Consider the following 19,577-nt stretch of genomic DNA (forward strand, 5'->3'; position numbering starts at 1 on the left):
ACAGAGAAGGAGAGGCAGAAAGAGAGAGAGAGAGAGAGAGAGAGAGAGATTGAGAGAGAGAGAGGTCTTCCATCTGCTGGTTCACTCCCCAATTGGCCACAACAGCCGGAGCTGCACTGATCCGAAGCCAGGAGCCAGGAGCTTCTTCCGGGTCTCCCACATGGGAGCAGGGGCCCAAGCACTTGGGCCATTTTCTACTGCTTTCCCAGGCCATAGCCGAGAGCTGGGTTGTAAGAGGAGCAGCCAGAACTAGAATCGGTGCCCATATGGGATAGTGGCACTGCAGGCAGTGACCTTACCCACTACGCCACAGCGTCTGCCCCAATCATTGGTTTTCATTTGCAATTTTATGTCACAAATGATGGAGAACATTTTTACATGCTCATTTGCCATCTGTTTATTTTCCTTGGTGAGATGCCTGTTTATCTTTTAGGCCAAGCTTTTAATTGGGTTGTTTGTTTTCTTATTGTTGAGTCTTAAGAATTGTTTATATCTTTTTAATGCAAATCCTTTATCAAATGTGTGTTTTGTAAATACTTGCTCTTGTCTGTGCTTTGTAGTTTGATTCTCTTAAAAGTGTCTTTTGAAGATCATATGTTTTTAATTTTAATAAATTCTACTTTACCCTTTTTTTAATTTCATGGATTGCGTTTTGATGTTGTATGTAAAAACTCAACATTAAATCCAAGGTCACCTGGATTTTCCTATTCTTTTCTGTGTAGAAGTTTTATGGCATTGTGTCTGATGTGTAAGGCTATGTATGTCCAATTAACGTCTGTTAAATGTGTAAGGTATATGTTTAAGTTCCCTTCCCTTTTTTTAGCACATGAATATCCAGTTGTTCCAACACCATTTGTTGAAAAAGACAGTTCTTTCTCCACTGAGTTGCCTTTGCTTCTTCTTTTGTTTAAAGGATTTATTTTATTTATTTGAATGGCAAGTCACAGAGAAAGGGAGAGACGGAGAGAGAGGTCTTCCATCTTCTGGTTCACTCCCCAAATGGCTGCAACGGCTGGAGCTGGGCCGGTCTGAAGCCAGGAGCCAAGAGCCAGGAGACATTAACAACTTCCAGGCCTCCCACAAAGGTGCAGGGATCCAAGCACTTGGGCCATCTTCCACCGCTTTCCCAGGCCATAGCAGAGAGCTGGCTTGGAAGCGGAGCAGGGGGGACCTGAACCTGCGCCCATATGGGATGCTGGCACTGCAGGCAGAGGATTAACCTGCTGTGGCAGAGGGCTGCCCCCTCTTCTGTCTTTATTTCTCTCTCTCTGTCATTTTCTCCTTCTTGTCTAGTTTGTCTGGAGTGTTATTAGTTTTGTTGACCATTTCAAACAAACAAATTTTTTGTTTGTTTTGTTGATTATCTCTATTAATTTCCTGTTTAGTCTTATTGATTCCTACTTGAATTTTTAATATTTATTTTCTTATGTTTGCTTTAGGATTAAATTGCTGTTGTCTCTCCAGTTTCCTAAGGTAAAACTTTAGGTATAGATTTTAGATCTTTAAAATCCTTGTACATATATTAAATGTAATCAATTTCCCTCTAAGAATTTCTTTTGCTTCAAATCATGAATGCTGTAAATTATTGCTTAAATATTTTAAAAATTTAAAAAAATAGCTTACGTATTTTAAAATTTGGAGTTTCTTTGACTAATGTTATTTAGTAGTGTTTTGTGGACCATCAATTATTATGTTATTTCCATCTTTTTTTGTTTTATTGATTTTTCATGTAATTTCATTGTGATATGAGACTATTTGTGGCCCAGAATGGAACATTCTGTGTGAACATGAGAAAAATATGTATTCTGCTATGGTTGCATAGAATATTTTTTAAATATTGATTGAAACCAGCTGTGCTCCAGATCAGCCTAAACTTCCGAATTTCCTGCCCGTTTGACCTATCAAGTATTGAAAACAAAGTGTTGAGGTCTCAAAAGTGGACTTGTGTATTTCTCCTTTTAGTTGTTATCTGTCTGTTCCTCACATATTACGACGCTGTTGTGAGGCACGTACATTGACAATTGCTGTGGCTTGGAGACTTGTTCCCTTTTTCATCATCCAATGTCCCTCTTTTTTTTTTTTTTTTTTTGGACAGGCAGAGTGGACAGTGAGAGAGAGGGACAGAGAGAAAGGTCTTCCTTTACCTAAGTTGGTTCACCCTCCAATGGCCGCCGCAACTGGCTCGCTGTGGCCCGTGCACCGTGCTGATCCGATGGCAGGAGCCAGGTGCTTCCTCCTGGTCTCCCATGTGGGTGCAGGGCCCAAGTACTTGGGCCATCCTCCACTGCACTCCCTGGCCACAGCAGAGAGCTGGCCTGGAAGAGGAGCAACCGGGACAGAATCCAGCACCCCGACCAGGACTAGAACCCGGTGTGCCGGTGCCGCAAGGCAGAGGATTAGCCTAGTGAGCCGCGGCGCCAGCCCCCCAATGTCCCTCTTTATCCCTGATTCTTTTCTTTGCTGAATGAAGTTTTCTTATCCGAGATTGAGACAGCTACTCCAATTTTCTCTCGACTGGTGTCACATGTGTATATATTCTCTACTGCTTTGATTTTAATCCTTCTGTGTCCTTCTATTTAAAGTGAGTTTCTTGAAGAAAGCATGTAGCTAGGTGTTATGATTTTGATCCACACTGACAATCTCTGCTCTTTTGTTGATATATTTAGACCATTGGTATTCAAAGTAATTATTCGGTAGCACATGGATTAATATCTACATCTTTCATATCTGCTTCCTAGTCAATGTATTTGTTCTTTGTTTCTTTGAGTTTCCATGTTTTTTCTGCTTTCTCTGGTTTTAATCAAACACTTCATACAATTCCATTTCCTCTCCTGTCTTGTTATTAATTATGTTTCTTTTAAACATTTTCATGTTTTTTTTAAGAATTTGCAACATACAATTTACACTCATCTAGATCTACTCTCGACTAACACTGTGCCTCTTCCTGACTAATGTAGTGCCTTATAATAGAGTATTCCCAATTCTTGTCCATCTCTCATAATATGATTGCCATTGATTTCACTTACCCATAAACTATACGTATTGGATATGATTGTTCTATTATTTTGAACAATTTATTTATTCGATCAATAATTTATAAGGAAAGCAACACGTGTTATGTTCTCTTCATTTATGACTCCTCTGACTCCCTTGTTTTCCCCTTATAGATCTGGGATTTCGATATATATAATAATCCTTCTGCCTTAAGAACTTCTAACATTTCCTGCAGGGCAGGCTGGGTGGTGATGAAATCTTTCAATTTGTTGTTTGTCTAGGAATTTTAATGTCATTCACTGCTGGAGGATAATTTCACTGGATAAGGAATTCACGTTGATACTTTTTTCCCCAGTACTTTAAATATCTTGTTCTAGTCTCTTCGCTTGCGTGGTTTCTGAGACAAGTCTGACATTATTACTGCCCTGATTCCTTCCTACACAGGTGTGGTGCTGCTTTCCTCTGGTGGACTTTGAGGTTTTCCTTTTGTTGCAGTAAGTTTTGAAATCTGGCATTGTGATGCTTTGGCTTTATTTTCATTGTTTAAGACTTCCTTGGCTATTCAGGGATTTTGTGTCTGATATGAATTTTAGGATTCTTTTTTCTAGGTCTGTGAAGGATGTCCTTGGTATTTTGGTTGGTATTAAGTCTGTAAGTTGCTTTGAGTAATATGGACGTTTTGATGATATTCTTCAAATCCATGAACATGGAAGCATTTTTCCCATTTTTATGTTCTTTTATTAATTTTTTTGTGATTTAACTTGTAGAGATCTTCAAATCCTTGTTTTAATTTATCCCAATTATTTAAATTTTTTGGCAGCTACTGTGAATGGGGCTGAGCTCACAACTTCTTCCTCAGACAGAGCACTGTTAGTGTAGAAGAATTCTATTGATTTTTGTGTGTTGAGTTTATAGGCTGCAGCTTTGCTGAATTCTCTTATGAGTTCTAGAAGTCTCTTAGTGGAGTTTTACGATTTCCCTGTTTACAGAACAATGTCATCTGCAAGCCAGGATAAGTTGACAAATTTCCAATTTGTATCCCTTTGATTCCTTTTCCATTTTTCTTCTTTTTGTCCTAACGCCTCTGGCTGAAACTTTCGTAACTTTACAGAATAATAGTGTTGAGAGTGGGCATTCATGTCTGGTTCCAGATCTTAGTGGAAATGCTTCCTACTTTCCCCCCTTCAATATGATGTTGGAAGCTGTTTTGTCATATACTGCCTTAATTGTGTTGAGGTAAGATCCTTTTTTTTTTTTTTTTTAAGATTTATTTATTTATTTGAAAGTCAGAGTTACACAGAGAGAGGCAGAGACAGAGAGGTCTTCCATCCACTGGCTCACTCCCCAGAGCTGCGCAGATCCAAAGCCAGGAGCCAGGAGCTTCTTCCAGGTCTCCCACATGGGTGCAGAGTCCCCAAGGACTTGGGCCATCTTCTACTGCTTTCCCAGGCCACAGCAGAGAGCTGGATTGGAAGTGGAGCAACTAGGGTTTTGAACCGGTGCCCATATGGGATGCCGGTGCTTCAAGCCAGGGCATTAACCCGCTGTGCCACAGTGCCGACCCTGAGGTAAATTCCTTCTATACCCAGTTTTTACAAAGCTTTACCATGGCAGGATGTTGTACTTTATGAAATGTTTTCCCTGCATCTATTGAGGTAATCATATGATTTTTGCCCTTCGTTTTGTTGATGTGATGTATCACCTTTATTGATCTGCATATATTGAACCATCCCTGTGATAAATCCCTTTTGGTCTGGGTTAATGATCTTTTTGATGTGTTGTTGGATTTGATTGCTAGCATTTTGTTGAACATTTTACATCTATGTTTACCAGGGATATTGATCTATAGTTCTCTTTTTTTGGTTGTTGTTGTATTTTTCTAATGTCAGCTTCATAGAATGAGTTTGGAAGGGATCCCTCTCTTTCAACCATTTTGAATAATTTAAAAATAATTGATATAATTCCTCTTTAAAAATTTTGTCGAATTCAGCAGTGAAGCCACTGGTCCTGGTCTTCTCTTGTGAGGCTCTTTACTACTGCTTCAGTCTTAAGTCTTATTTATTGTTTTATTCAGGTTTTCTGCGTCTTTGTGCCTCAGTTTTGGTGAATTATATGTGTTCAGAAATCCATCCATTTCTTTTAGATTTTCCAACTTGTTAGCATATAGCTATTTGTAATAATTTCTAATGACTCTTTGTATTTCTCTGGTAATAGTTGCAACATACTCTTTCTCATCTCCAGTTTTATTAACTTGGATCTTCTCCCTCTTTGTGGTTAGTTGGGCAAATGGTTTATCAATTTTGTTTATTTTTTCTAGAAACCAGCTCTTCATTTCATCAATCTTTGTCTGGTTTTTATTTCTATTTTACTTATTTCTTCTCTGATTTTTATAATTTCTTTTCTTCTAATTTTGAGTTTGGCTTACTCTTGTTTTTCTAGTACCTTGAGATGTATTGTTAGATCATTTATTTGATAGCTTGCCAATTCTCTGATGAAGGCATTTATTGCTATAAAGTTTCCTCTTAACATTGCTTTTGCTGTACCCCATAAGTTTTTGTATTGCATTTTCATTTTCATTTGTTTAAAGGACTTTTTTGATTTATGTTTTGATTTCTTCTACTACCCACTGTTCATTCAGGAGCATGTTGTTCAGTGTCCATGTGTTTTTATATTTTTCAGAATTTCTTTTGTTGTTGGTTTCTAGCTTCATTTCCTTGTGGTCAGAAAAGATGCTTGACATGATTTCAATGTTTTTGAATTTGTTAAGACATTTTATGGCCTAGTATGTTATCTATCCTAGAGGACATTCCATCACTGATGAGAAGAATGTGCGTTCTGCAGTTCTGGGATGAAATGTTCTGTAGATATCTATTAGATCCATTTGATATATTGTATAGATTAGCTGTGCTGTTTCTTTATTGATCTTTGTGTGTGGTTGACCCGTTCGTTGATGAAAGTTGGATGTTGAAGTCCCCATTATTACTGTATTGGAGCTGATGTTTCCCTTTAGACCCATTGACATTTACTTTATGAAACTGGGTGCCACAGCACTGGGTGCAATATACATTTATTTCATCACACCTTCTTATTGAATTAACCCCTTAATCATTCCATCATGTATTTGTTTTTTATAACTGTTTTTGTCCTAGAGTCTATTTTGTCTGAGTATATTTATTCCTTTTTGCTTTTGATTTCCATTTGTATGAAACATATTTTTCCATCCTTTCGCTTTCAACCTGTGCATTTTTATTGGTGAAGTGTGTTTCTGGTAGACAACATATAGATAAACATTTTGCTATCCATTCAGCAAAAGCATATCTTTTTACAAAATAACTATTTATTTATTTAAAAAGCAGAGTTACAGACAGAGAAGAGGGGGAGAAGAGAGAGAGAGAGAAATCTTCTATCTGCTGGTTCACTCCCCAATTGACTGCAATTGCTGGAGCTGGGCTAGGCTGAAACTAGGATCTAGGAATTCCACCTGGGTCTCCCGGGACTCAAGTACTTGGGCCGTCTTTTGCTGCCTTCCCAGGAGTGTTAGCAGAGAGCTGGATCACAAGTGAGCAGCTAGGACTTGAACTGGTGCTTGTATGGTATGCCAACACTACAGGTTTTGGCCTAACCCAGTGTGCCACTATGCCAGCCCCAGGCTACATCCTTTAATTGGAGAATTTAGCCCATTAAATTCCAGGTTATTAGGTCCTTGTAGTAATTTCTGATGATTCTTTTTATTTCTGTGGTGTCTGTTGTTACGTTTCCTTTTTCATCTCTGATTTTATTGATTTGGGTCTTTTCTCTTCTTTTTTTAGTTAGTTGGGCCAATGGGGTGTCAATTTTGTTTATTTTTTCAAAAAACCAGCTTCTCGCTTGGCTGATTTTTTGTAATGTTTTTTTGGATTCAATCCTGTTAATTTCTTCTCTGGTTTTAATTATTTCTCTTCTCCTACTAGATTTGGGTTTGGTTTGCTGCAGTTTTTCTAGGTCCTTGAGGTGCGCTGAAAGCTCATTTATTTGGTACCTTTCCAATTTCTTGGTATAGGCACCTATTGCTATAAATTTGCCTCTCAATACTGCTTTTGCTGTATCCCATAAGTTTTGATATGTTGTGTTGTTGTCTTCATTTACTTCCAGAAAGTTTTTGATTTCTCTTTTGATTTCTTGAATGACCCAGTGTTCATTCAGGAGCATGTTGTTCAGTCTCCATGTGTTTGCATACTTTCTGGGGTTTCCTGAGTTGCTAATTTCCAGCTTCATCCCGCTGTGGTCTGAGAAGCTGCATGGTATGATTCTAATTCTTTTAAATTTGCTGAGACTTGCTTTATGGCCTAGTATGTGGTCAATCCTAGAGAAGGTTCCATGCGCTGCTGAGAAGAATGTGAAGTCTGTAGATGTAGGGTTGAAAGTTCTGTAGATATCTGTTAGATCCAATTGGGCAATAGTGTCAATTAAATCTGCTGTTTCCTTGTTGATCTTCTGTCCGGATGATCTGTCTATTTCTGAGAGTGGAGTATTGAAGTCCCCCAGTACTATTGTATTGGAATCTAAATCTCCCTTTAAGTCCCTTAACATATCTTTTAAATAGACCGGTGCCCTGTAATTAGGTGCATATACATTTATAATAGTTACATCTTCCTGTTGAATTGAACCCTTAATCATTATATAGTGTCCCTCTTTGTCTCTCTTAACAGTTTTTGTATTAAAGTTTATTTTGTCTGATATTAATATGGCTACACCTGCTTTTTTTTGGTTTCTGTTGGCATGGAATATCTTTTTCCAACCTTTCACTTTCAGTCTGCATGCCTCTTTGTTAGAGAGATGTGTCAAAGGGAGCACATAAACAAGTCTAGTATCTGCTAACACCAACCGATAGAATAAATAAAGGGAAGAGTGATCCAACATGGGAAGTGAGATACTCAGCAGACTCATAGAATGGCGGATGTCCTAAATAGCACTCTGGCCTCAGAATCAGCCCTAAAGGCACTCGGATCTGGCTGAAAAGCCCATGAGAGTATTTCAGGCATGGAAAGCCAAGACACTCTGGCAAAAAGATCTCTGTGAGTGAGATCCCAGTGGAAAGAACAGGTCTTCAAAGAGGGAGGTGCCTTTCTCTGAAGGGAGGAGAGAACCTCCACTTTGACTATGACCGTGTCTAAACAAGATAAGAGTCGGAGAACTCAAGGGGCTTCCATAGCCTTGGAAACTCATAACGGGTGCATAGGGAGATTACTGATGCCATAAACAGGAGTGTCAATTGGTAAAGTCAACAACAGGAGTCACTGTGCACTTACTCCTCATGTAGGATCTCTGTCCTTAACGTGCTGTACACTGAGGCTTAATGCTATAACGAGTACTCAAACAGTATATTTCACTTTGTGTTTCTATGGGGGTGCAAACGACTGAAATCTTTACTTAATGTACACTAAACTGATCTTCTGTAAAAAAAAAAAAAAAAAAAAAAGAAAGAAATTATCAATTCCCAACTTGACTCTCACTGGGATTAAACATGACAATAGGTCTGATCTGATTTCATCATCATTTAAAAAAAATCATCTATTATTTTTCACTTTATGTTTCTGTGTGGGAGCAAACTGTTGAAATCCTTACTTAAGGTATACTAAGCTGATCTTCTGTATATTAAGATAATCGAAAATGAATCTTGATGTGAATGGAAGGGGAGAGGGAGTGGGAAAGGGGAGGGTTGTGGGTGGGAGGGACGGTATGGGGGGGAAGCCATTGTAACACATGAGTCGTACTTTGGAAATTTATATTCATTAAATAAAAGATTAAAAAAAAAATTCCAGGTTATTATTGATAAGGAATGACATGATCCTGCAATTTCCCATACATGTTCCTATTGTTTGTTTTGAATCTCCTTTGTTCTTCTAAGTAGGAGGTTTCCTGACTTCACATTCCTTTATGAGGCTGATTGTCTTTCTCTGTTTCTGTATATAATACATCCTTAGATATCATTGCAAGCCTGGCTGGGTGGGTACACACTCTCTCTTTTTTTTTTTTTTTTTTTTTTTTAATTTTTTTTTTTATTTTTTATTTTTTTTTTTTATTATTTTTTTTTTTTGACAGGCAGAGTGGACAGTGAGAGAGAGAGACAGAGAGAAAGGTCTTCCTTTGCCGTTGGTTCACCCTCCAATGGCCGCCGCGGCCGGCGCGCTGCGGCCGGCGCACCGCGCTGATCCGATGGCAGGAGCCAGGAGCCAGGTGCTTTTCCTGGTCTCCCATGGGGTGCAGGGCCCAAGCACCTGGGCCATCCTCCACTGCACTCCCTGGCCACAGCAGAGGGCTGGCCTGGAAGAGGGGCAACCGGGACAGAATCCGGCGCCCCGACCGGGACTAGAACCCGGTGTGCCGGCGCCGCTAGGCGGAGGATTAGCCTAGTGAGCCGCGGCGCCGGCCTTACACACTCTCTCAATTTTTGCTTGTTTTGGGAGGTGTTTATTTCAGCTTCATTTATGAATGACAGCTCTGCTGGCTTGGCAGGTTTTTTCCTTTTAGAACTTAGGCTATATCTCTCCATTCTCTCATGGCCTGCAGGGTTTCTGGTGAGAAATCTGCTGTCAATATGATGAGAGTTCTTTTCAGTCTAGCACTTCTCTCTTGCAAATTTTATGTCTTATTTTTGAAAATTTGACTATATATTTTAGAAGATTTGTTAGTTTATTTGAAAGGCAGAGTTACGAAGACAGAGGGAGAGACAGAGACAGAAGTCTTCTATCTGCTGGTTCACTCCCAAAATGGCTGCCACTGCTGGGACTGGGCCAAGCCAAAGCCAGGAGCCTGGAATTCCAACCAGGTCTCTCACATGGGTGGCAGGGGCCCAGGCAATTGTACCCTTTTCTGTTGCTTTCCCAGGTGCATCATAAGGGAGCCGGACGAGAAGTGGAGCATCTGGGATGTGATCCAGCACTCATATGGGATGTGCTGTTGCAGGCTGCAGCTTACCCTGCTGTGCTGTAATGCCAGCCCTGGAAGCCTGCCTGTAATGTGTAGGGTGAGGATCTTTTCTGATTCATGCCTATTTGGGGTTCCGTGTGATTCCTGTATTTGGACATCTATATCTTTATTTTTATTTGTGGATATCTATATCTATATCTTTCTCCAAACTGGGGAAATGCTCTGCTATTATATGAATTTTCTAAACCATTCTTTTTTTCCATATTTCAGAAACTCCTGAGATTCATATATTTGATGATATCCTAGAGATCCCAAACACTGTTTTTGATCTTTTTAATGTTTTCTGCTTTGGTTTTTGTCTGAGTGAGATATTTCAAAAGACCTGTCTTCAAGATCGGATATTTTTTCTTCTGCCTTACTAAGTCTGTTGTTAAGGCTTTCCGTTGTATTTTTTATTTGACTTGTTGAATAGTTCATTTCTGGGTTTTTTTTCTTTCCGTACCTTTTTTTTTGTAGAATTTCTCATCCATGTCATGTACTGACTTCCTTCTGTCATTTAACCATTTCTCTGTGTTTTTCAGTAGCCTTACAATCATTCTTCTGAACTCTTTTTCAGGCATTTTGTCATTCTCCTCTTATTCACAGCCAAATGTTAATGTATGATTGTGTCCCTTTTGGGAGCCATATGGTCTTCCTTGCTCATGTTTCTTGTGTTTTTACATCTGGATTCTCCTGTTACTTTTTTTCTTACTGAAGTCTCTGGGGCATGATGGAATGCCTCATGTTTAAACTTGAGTTCCAGGGGTGGGTGTTGGTGGGGCCAGGGCCACCTTTTGCCATCATACAGGGCAAGAGTCCAGAGGCACATCCAAGAAAGGCAAGAAGGGCTCAAGATAGTTCTTCCCAGCCGGGAACTGGCCATATAGATACACGTGGAATGCTTATTGCTACAGTCAACTGGGGGAGAGGATGTTGGAGCCTGCCAGAATGTCCTAGTCACAGCCCTCTGAGCCACGGTGAACCAGCTGACCCATAACCTAAAGTGATCCACAGTGCTAGCACTCGTCACCTAGGCAAGCACGCACACTGTCCAGAGCAATGACCCACTCTGCGGTGTGTCCCCCAGCCTCTCTCGGAGCTCTGTCCTCAGTGTGCAGAGAGCCCTGGGTCCCTAAAGTCAGACTGGGTGGGTACACAGAACCCAGCCACAACGTGCTCAGCACCATGGCCTACGTCCAGAACTGCCACAGTCCCAGGGTGCAAGGGGCCTACTCTCCACCCAGAAAGCTGCCCTGTCCCAGCCTCCATAGCCTCCAGCAGCAGCAGAACTGTCTGCAGCTCCCTAAGTCAGGACAGAATTCAATCTCAACTCCACCACAGCTGATTGGTCTGGTGCTTTGATGGGAGGAGGCAATATGGTTTCCCTTCTTGGAGCAAAGCAGTTTTCCAGGTTGGACTCATAGCCAGAGGGCACTGTGGACTTCTCTTAGTCAAGGCTGCCGGTGCTGAGGGCCTTGGCAACCTCTTCTCACCTTATGTTGGCCAAGATAGTTCTTCCCAGCCAGGAGCTGGCCACGTAGATGCAGGAGTGACAGCTGGCGTGTCTGTCCTCTCTCCGCACTGCCCCGTGGAGTCTCTGTTCTCTTCTGTCGATCCGCCACTGAAAATTTCTCTCAAAATTTCCCCTGGGAATGTGGTCCTTCCTTTGTTTTTCTGTGGCTGAGGTCAGTGCGACTTCTCACTCTTCAGCCATCTTGGATCCCTCACCTCATAATTTGTGTTCTGTAAGTTTAAAATTATTCTGAGATAAAATGTTTTAAAAATTAGTAGGCATTATATCTCAAATTCTTTATTTTATTTAAAAAGATTTATTTGTTTAAAAGGCAGACACACACACACACACACACACACCCCAAGATCTTCCATCTGCCGTTTCACTCCCCAAGCGGCATCAATGGCTGAGTCTGAGTTAGGCTAAAGCCAGGAGCCAGGAACTCCATCCATGTCACCCACTGAGGGTGGCAGGGGCCCAGGCACCTGGGGCATCATCTTTGCTTTCCCAGGCACATGAGCAGGGACCTGGATGGGAAGCAGACCAGCTGGGATTGAAACTGAAGCTCTGATGAGGGATGCTGGTGTTGCAAACAGGGGCTTAACCTGCTATGCCACAACACTGGCCTCTAATTCAAATCTAGGTTACAAGTTCCCTTCTAGATACTCCTGTGGTGCTAAGAGAATATTAATTATAAGTCATTTAAAAATTTGGGTTTTTGATTCTAATTTTATAATTCTCAAATTTGATCCTGTGGTTACATATTCGTAATAGATCGGAAACACCAAACTATTCCAATTTAAGGTAGAGTTAACATTAGGAGTTAAGGGAGTTAAACTAGTGAGTGTGTGTGTGTGTGTGTATATATATGTATATATATATATCTCAGCATTGTGTGTAATACCAGATGATAAATCACTCATGTCTTTATAATAAAAAGTGATCATGGAGATAGCACAGAAATATGAGTTTTAATAGTTGCCATGGTAACTGCATTTTTTCTACTGAACAGAAGAATAGATAGTTATATGCATTCATCATAAATATTACAGTTGCAATTTACAATAGCTTTAAAGACAGTATGCCTTTTCATTTTAAAAAACACTAAAATTGACCTGTATCTATTTTCTTTTAAAGATTTTACTTATTTGAGAGCCAGAGTTACACACAGAGAGCAGGAGAGACAGAGAGAGAGGTCTTCTATCCACTGGTTCATTCCCCGAATGGCCACAACTGCCAGAGCTGGGCCGAACCGAAGCCAGGAGACAGGAGCTTCTTCCAGGTCTCCCATGCAGGTGCAGGGGCCCAGGGACTTGGGCCGTCCTCCACTGCTTTCCCAGGCCTTAGGGGATGCTGGCACTGTAGGCAGAGGTTTAATCCACTACACCACAGTGCTGGCCCTGGCCCATATCTATTTTTATTCTTTCATGTCCAATGCAACAAAAATATTTTTGAGTTAAATGAATTTTTTTTCACAGGCTGAGTTAGACAGTGAGAGTGAAAGAGAGAGAGAGACAGAGAGAAAGGTCTTCCTTTTTCCATTGGTTCACCCCCACAAGTGGCTGCTTTGGTTGGCGCGCTGCGCTGATCCGAAGCCAGGAGCCGGGTGCTTCCTCCTGGTCTCCCATGTGAGTACAGGGCCCAAGGGCTGGGCCATCCTCCACTGCCTTCCCAGGCCACAGCAGAGAGCTGGACTGGAAGAGGAGCAACTGGGACAGAATCCGGCGCCCTGACTGAATCCAGTTCGGTTGCTTGCTTTGTTTCTTCATATGATGTTGTTCTTGCCTTCTGCTATGGACTTACAATTTTTGGTTGAATGCTGGAAAATAAACATTTATTAATAAGAAGTGAGATCAGTGGACCTGTAGTGTGAGGTTTTATGTTAACTTGGTGGGAAGTTGGGCTGTGTTTAGTGTGGCTGTAGCTGTGGGTTTCAGAGGCTTCAGTTTCTTCTATGGTCTTGTTTTTGTCTCCTCTCTGGTGTTTTGGGTTTCCCTAAAACCCCCTTCTTAAATAGAGCATATGAACTACAGCTCCGTCAGCTATAATCTGTTGTTGTAGGGCAGCCCTAGTGATGTGATGGCAGGGTTTCGGGGCTGGTGCTGTGGTGCAGCAGGTTAAAGCCCCAGCCTGCAGCACCGGCATCCCATGTGGGCGTCAATTCGAGTGCTGCCTGCTCTACTTCCAATCCAGCTCTCTGCTGTGGCCTGGGAAAGCAGTAGAGGATGGCCCAAGTCCTTGGGCCCCTGCACCCATGTGTGAGTCCTGGAAGAAGCTCCTGGCTCCTGGGTTTGGATCAGCTCAGCTCTGGCTTTTGTGGTCATTTGGGGAGTGAACCAGCGGAATGGAAGACCTCTCCTCCTCCTCCTCCCTCTCTCTCTCTCTCCTTGGCTCTACTTCTCTCTGTAACTCTTTCAAATAAATAAAATAAATATTTTAAAAAAAAGGATATCTTTCTATAACCTATGATGACATCTCACTCTTTTATTGAGTCTGTGACCCTGTGCTGGGAACTTCACAAGTGTTACACAGCTCTTTTGTTTCTCTTCAGTGAGACAGAGACAGTAGAAGGGTACAGTCAGCTAGATTATTTCCCCTCACATCTCCCCTCACATCTGATAAGTCTCTGATGAATTCTCTTGCCTTGCTGAATAAGACTTTTTATGGAGAATGCGTTTCGTGTACAGATGGTACTCCAATTAGTATGTCTTTTTTTTTTTTTAAGATCTATTCACTTATTTGAAAGTCAGGGTTACACAGAGAGAGAAGAGGCAGAGAGAGAGAGAGAGTTCTTACATCCGCTGGTTCACTCCCTAATTGGCTGCAACGGCTGGAGCTGTGCCAATCTGAAGCCAGGAGCCAGGCGCTTCTGCCTGGTATCCCACCCGGGTGCAGGGGCCCAAGGACTTGGACCATCCTCCACTGCTTTCCCAGGCCACAGCAGAGAGCTGGATCGAAAGTGGAGCAGCCGGCACTCATAGGGGAATGCTGGCACTGCAGGCTGGGGCTTTAACCCACTGCACCACTTCAGGTCCCCATGCTGCAGCTGTGTGTGGCACACAGGTTTGTTCTAATTCCAGACGCTTGTAGATTTCTCTGTCTCTGTGGGCAGCTCCCCCTGCTGGCCTTTTCCTCCAGCGGAGGCGCCTCGTTTTACCCTTTCAGTGGTCCATCTGTCTGGAAGGTTTCCTCTTAGCTCTGGGGAATCAGAGCTCAGACTTCTCTCTCTGAGTCTTGCCTCCTGAGGGCACAGTGTATTCAGCAAACTACACAGACTCTGGTTCAGAATTAGCAGTTTTTCCTAGTTTTATTATTAGGCTACCAAAGAAGAGGGAATAGAGATATCTTTTTTAGTACAACTTTTTTTTTTAAAGATTTTATTTTATTTTATTTGAATGGCAGGGTTACAGAGAGGCACAGATAGAGAGAGAGAGGTCTTCCATCCGCTGGTTCACTCCCCAGTTGGCCACAATGGCCAGAGATGTGCCGATCCGAAGCCAAGAGCCAGGAGCTTCCTCCAGGTCTCCCACGCAGATGCAGGGGGCCTAAAAGCACTTGGGCCATCCTCTACTGCTTTCCCAGGCCACAGCAGAGAGCTGGATCGGAAGTGGAGCAGCCAGGACTTGAACCAGTACCCATATGGGATGCCGGCGGTGCAGGTGGCTGCTTTACCTGACATGCCTCAGTGCCAGCCCCAGTACAATCTTAGATAAGAAAACATCACTGATGAAAAAAGAAAGTCAGGTTTGACAACCATCAGTTTACCTCATTGCATAGGTGATCTGATGTCATTAATTAATTAACAAGATGAAGCTCTTTTTCTCCTTACCACTTTAAATAAAGCTTGGATTTTTTTCTCCCCTAATTAGATCCAGCAAATGAAAAACTGATATTAGAGTTGATCAGCAATGCTAATGCCCAAACACGTGTCTAGTGCCTGAATCAGAGAAGTCCCCAGACAGTAGATGCGAGTATTGCTTTGCCTCCTGCTTCTTTTTAATTCTCTTGGTTGTTGGTTTTTTTTCCAGGACAGATTTTTCTTTTACTCCAGAGATTAAATGCAAATATTTAAACAATATTTTGTCTTGGATTTACCCAGAGAATACAAACTGTTAGGCTGAGACCTGAGTTTTGTCTAAATAATGCCCATGGATACAGAGCAGCTGGCTTTTGGGCCTCTACTTGGACGTCTATTGAAGCCTTTCACCTGCAAATAAGTGACTCTGAATGTCTATCTGCCTGCTAATCATCTGAACCACCCAGCCTCTGAGGCATTACATAATCTAAATGTGGCATATTTGCTAATAACTACTGCCAAGCTCATTGACACTTGCATGGGATCAATTCGTGGCTGTCACCTTGCTCAAGTTGATCAACCTACCATGTACGTGCCATCTTGTAATTACATTTCCCTCGGACAAGGATGCATTAAGTGTGGCTGTAATACGGAGACTCCTTTCAGCTCTCGTTAGCTCAATACAAATCCAAGGATTGCAGATTCAGCAAGCTGGGCTGCAGTGACCTCGGGAGCGGCTCGACGAGAGCATTGATTCCGCTTCACTCAGGTGAAGATGAAAGTCCCGGCACCAGTAGATATTGTATTGAAGGCCAGAGAACTGTATTCACAGCAGGGCAGCAAGATATGAAAAACGCACACAAAACAATGGAATTTTTTTTTTTTTTGGTATCTGGAAAGCTGTGAGTAGCACAGTATCAATTGACCTTGAGATTTCAGACTTTTCGTGACTCATAGCATTCGCTTTTGTGTTCCAGAGGAGTGCGATGATATTTGAAATGTAGATTAATACAGCCAATTGTAATCTCTGGGAAGTTTATGCCTGACATGATTTACTTATAGACTCCATGAAAATAGGTAATATTAATACTCCAGTTGACTTGGGATGAACCTGATATAAAGGGTAGCCCCAGTCTTTCATTAGCCTCGTCTTGACCTCAAGTTTGTAGGCTTGGATTCTTCCTGCTGGATGTGGTGCTGCCCTGAGGTCTCCTCCCCAGCTCAGCAGCAGGAAATGGCTCTTCCTGCACTGGGCCCTTGCCTAACCCCTCCCCGTCAACCCCTTAACAGAAATGCACACATGCCCACCGGAGCGCACTTTTAGTGAGACGCCAAGTTTCTGGATCCGAGCTGTGTTTTTAGTTCTTTCAGGAAAGCGTCATGTCTGGCAAATTTTAGGATCTTCTTGGTTCCTGCTGGGCAGTCCCTCTTCCACCATAGCATCAGTCACGGAGGGGACGTTGTGGGTGTCCGGCGTGTAAAATCAGTCGTTCATGGGAAGATGAAGGCGGGGAGCACCGGATTACAAACATCTCAGTTAAACCCCCCCTGGGAGGTGGACAACTCCCCCTCTGGAGTTGGGGGCTGAGTCTTTTTACTGCCTTTTGCACCTTGCACGCATGAATGCTGCTCCTGGGAACTCAGCTGCGCCCCTTGCGGCAGGGAATGGTATAATCCAAGGGTTCCCATTGCTTGGAATGTTTGAAAAGCCAACTGGAAATCAGCGTCAGCATCCGTTGCCAGCGCGGCCCCTCCTCTCGTCACACGCTGCAGTTCATCCTGGGGAGTGCTGCTTGTGCGTGTCCCCTCGTCTTTGCAGTGCCTTTCAATGACCAAGTTCTTATTACAACCCTCAGGTTTAAATTAAGTTCTGATCACACCTTCTCAGGGCGTACCCAAAAACACTGCTTATCCCCAGCCAAGTCAACGGTTTACCTGTGGGGAGCAAACCAGACTAGACTGAGTTACTGGAATTAAGACTTATTCTATGCATCTGCTCTCCCACTGTGGGGAGCAAACCGGACTAGACTGAGTTACTGGAATTAAGACTTATTCTATGCATCTGCTCTCCCACTGTGGGGAGCAAACCGGACTAGACTGAGTTACTGGAATTAAGACTTATTCTATGCATCTGCTCTCCCACAATATGGCGCTGGGAGAGAAGTAAACAGCTTCCGCACAGCTGCCTCTCACCAACTTGACAAGCTGCAGGACTTGCTACTGATTGGAGGAGAGCAGCGTACTCGGCGTGTGGGCAGCCGAGTTGGGATTGGCGGAGGAGGACTATAAAGGAGGAGAGAGACGGCATGCACCGGGAACATCTATGGGGAACATCTAAGGGAACCCGTGCAGCCCCCGAAAGAGCCGGCCGGCGGTGTGCCGCTCCCCTGCGGAAGTGGGGAATGCGGCCAGGGGGAACTGCCCTTCCACGGAGGTGGAAGGGATAGTAGCCAACCCGGGAAGAACCAGCAGCAAACCCGGGGAGGGCCGAGCAGACGAAAGAACAGCGCAGGGTCCTGTGTCGTTCCCCCACGAAGACGGGGAGCGACATAATGGTGCCGTGACTCGGATAGGAAACCTAGGAGGGAAAGAAACGGGAAGAAGCAGGAAAATACCGGAGAGAGAGACTAGCAAAGAGCCTAGGTGCCAGAAGAAGCTATTGAAAGCCTAGGCATAGACTCAGATATGGACTGTGGGAAAGAAGTTAGGATTTGAAAGCGAAAGTGAAAGCTTTCATAGACTCGGATGCGGACTATGGCGGGGAAGCTAGGAGATTGAAAGCGAAAGTGAAACCTGGAGGAGGCTTGGACTCGGATACGGACTGTGGGGAGTAGCCAGGAGAAATGAGAGGAATATTGTTGGAAGAAAACTTAAGGAAACATACCGGGTAGAGAAAAATGTTAGGGAGGATGAAGCCGCGAGTGCAGGCCAAGCCATCTTGGAATTCTTCAAGTCACCCCGGGGAGCAAGAGGCGAAGATCTGGAACCAGAGGCAGAGACGTGGGCCGCCAGGATTCGCCAGGTTAGTCCGGGGAACTTGGACTGAATGCCGGTGGTGGCGGAAACATTCGCGAAAGCCGCCGCGTGCAGAGAGAGCACGGGGCGTTGGCGCGAGGCCGTGGTGCGGGCGCGAAGTGCGTGGAGACCGCGGAGCGTGCGCGCAGAGCCGGGAACCCGCCGGCGGGGCGAGGCGCCGGGAAGCCGCGCAGAGCCGTGAAGCCGCCGCGGGGCGAGGCGCCGGGAAGCCGCGCAAAGCCGGGAAGCTGCGCAGATGAGAGAGGCGCGGGCTGAAGCGGCTCAGCCGGGAAGCCGCCGAGAAGCAGCCTCGGGGCGGGCGCAGCCGGGAAGCCGCGGGGATAAGAATGAGAGCGGGAAGCCGCAGGGATAAGAGAAACAGAAGTTTAGAAGTAAAGTGAGAAAAATAGGAATGCTGGAAGATAGAAGTAAAATGGGAGAAATAGGAATGCCCGGAGATAGAGAAATAGAGAAATAAAAAGGCCTCCCTACAACACTGCAATGTGAGAGCTTGGATTCGGTCTGCCTAATCAAGTGAGGCGATGAGCACCTGCGGGCAGCTAGCAGCTTATGCGCCGCAGGTCACCGAAGACAGGCACGAATTAACATCAGTAAGGCTTCCCCACAATGTAACAATTAGGAGGCTTGGATTCGGTCTGCCTGATTTAAGGCGGTAAGCGCCAGCAAGCAGCTCGACCAGAGTATGAGCTGCAGGTCACCGAAGATAGGCACGAACCAACACTAATAAGTCTCCCCCACAATAAGGCAATGAGAAGGCTTGGATTCGGTTTGCCTGATAGAGCTTGTAAGCCCCTGCGGGCAGAGCAGAGCATGCGCTGCAGGGCACCGAACACAGGCACGCATCAGCGCCTAAAAACCTCCTCACAACATGGTGAAGAGAGGACCCGGATTCGGTTTGCCTGATTGATAGGACTTGTAAGAACCTGTGGCAACTCTAGCAAGCAGAGCAGAGTGTGTGCCGCGGGACACCGAAGACAGGCGCGTATCAACGCCAAAAATAAAAAGAAAGGGGGATCTGTGGGGAGCAAACCAGACTAGACTGAGTTACTGGAATTAAGACTTATTCTATGCATCTGCTCTCCCACTGTGGGGAGCAAACCGGACTAGACTGAGTTACTGGAATTAAGACTTATTCTATGCATCTGCTCTCCCACTGTGGGGAGCAAACCGGACTAGACTGAGTTACTGGAATTAAGACTTATTCTATGCATCTGCTCTCCCACAATATGGCGCTGGGAGAGAAGTAAACAGCTTCCGCACAGCTGCCTCTCACCAACTTGACAAGCTGCA

General features: G+C 43.8%; 1 long non-coding RNA gene across 1 annotated transcript; it reads left to right on the forward strand.

The window, feature by feature from the left end:
* The first annotated feature begins 18,317 nt into the window (after nt 1–18,317).
* On the forward strand, nt 18,318–18,700 carry LOC149128649 (uncharacterized). Its single transcript, XR_016222302.1, has 2 exons — nt 18,318–18,441; nt 18,486–18,700. It is a non-coding gene; the product is annotated as an uncharacterized LOC149128649 (long non-coding RNA).
* Nucleotides 18,701–19,577: the final 877 nt, after the last annotated feature.

Source organism: Oryctolagus cuniculus, chromosome 1 (genome assembly GCF_051225735.1).
Source record: "Oryctolagus cuniculus isolate XC-2025 breed Fujian yellow rabbit chromosome 1, ASM5122573v1, whole genome shotgun sequence".
NCBI lineage: Eukaryota > Metazoa > Chordata > Mammalia > Lagomorpha > Leporidae > Oryctolagus > Oryctolagus cuniculus.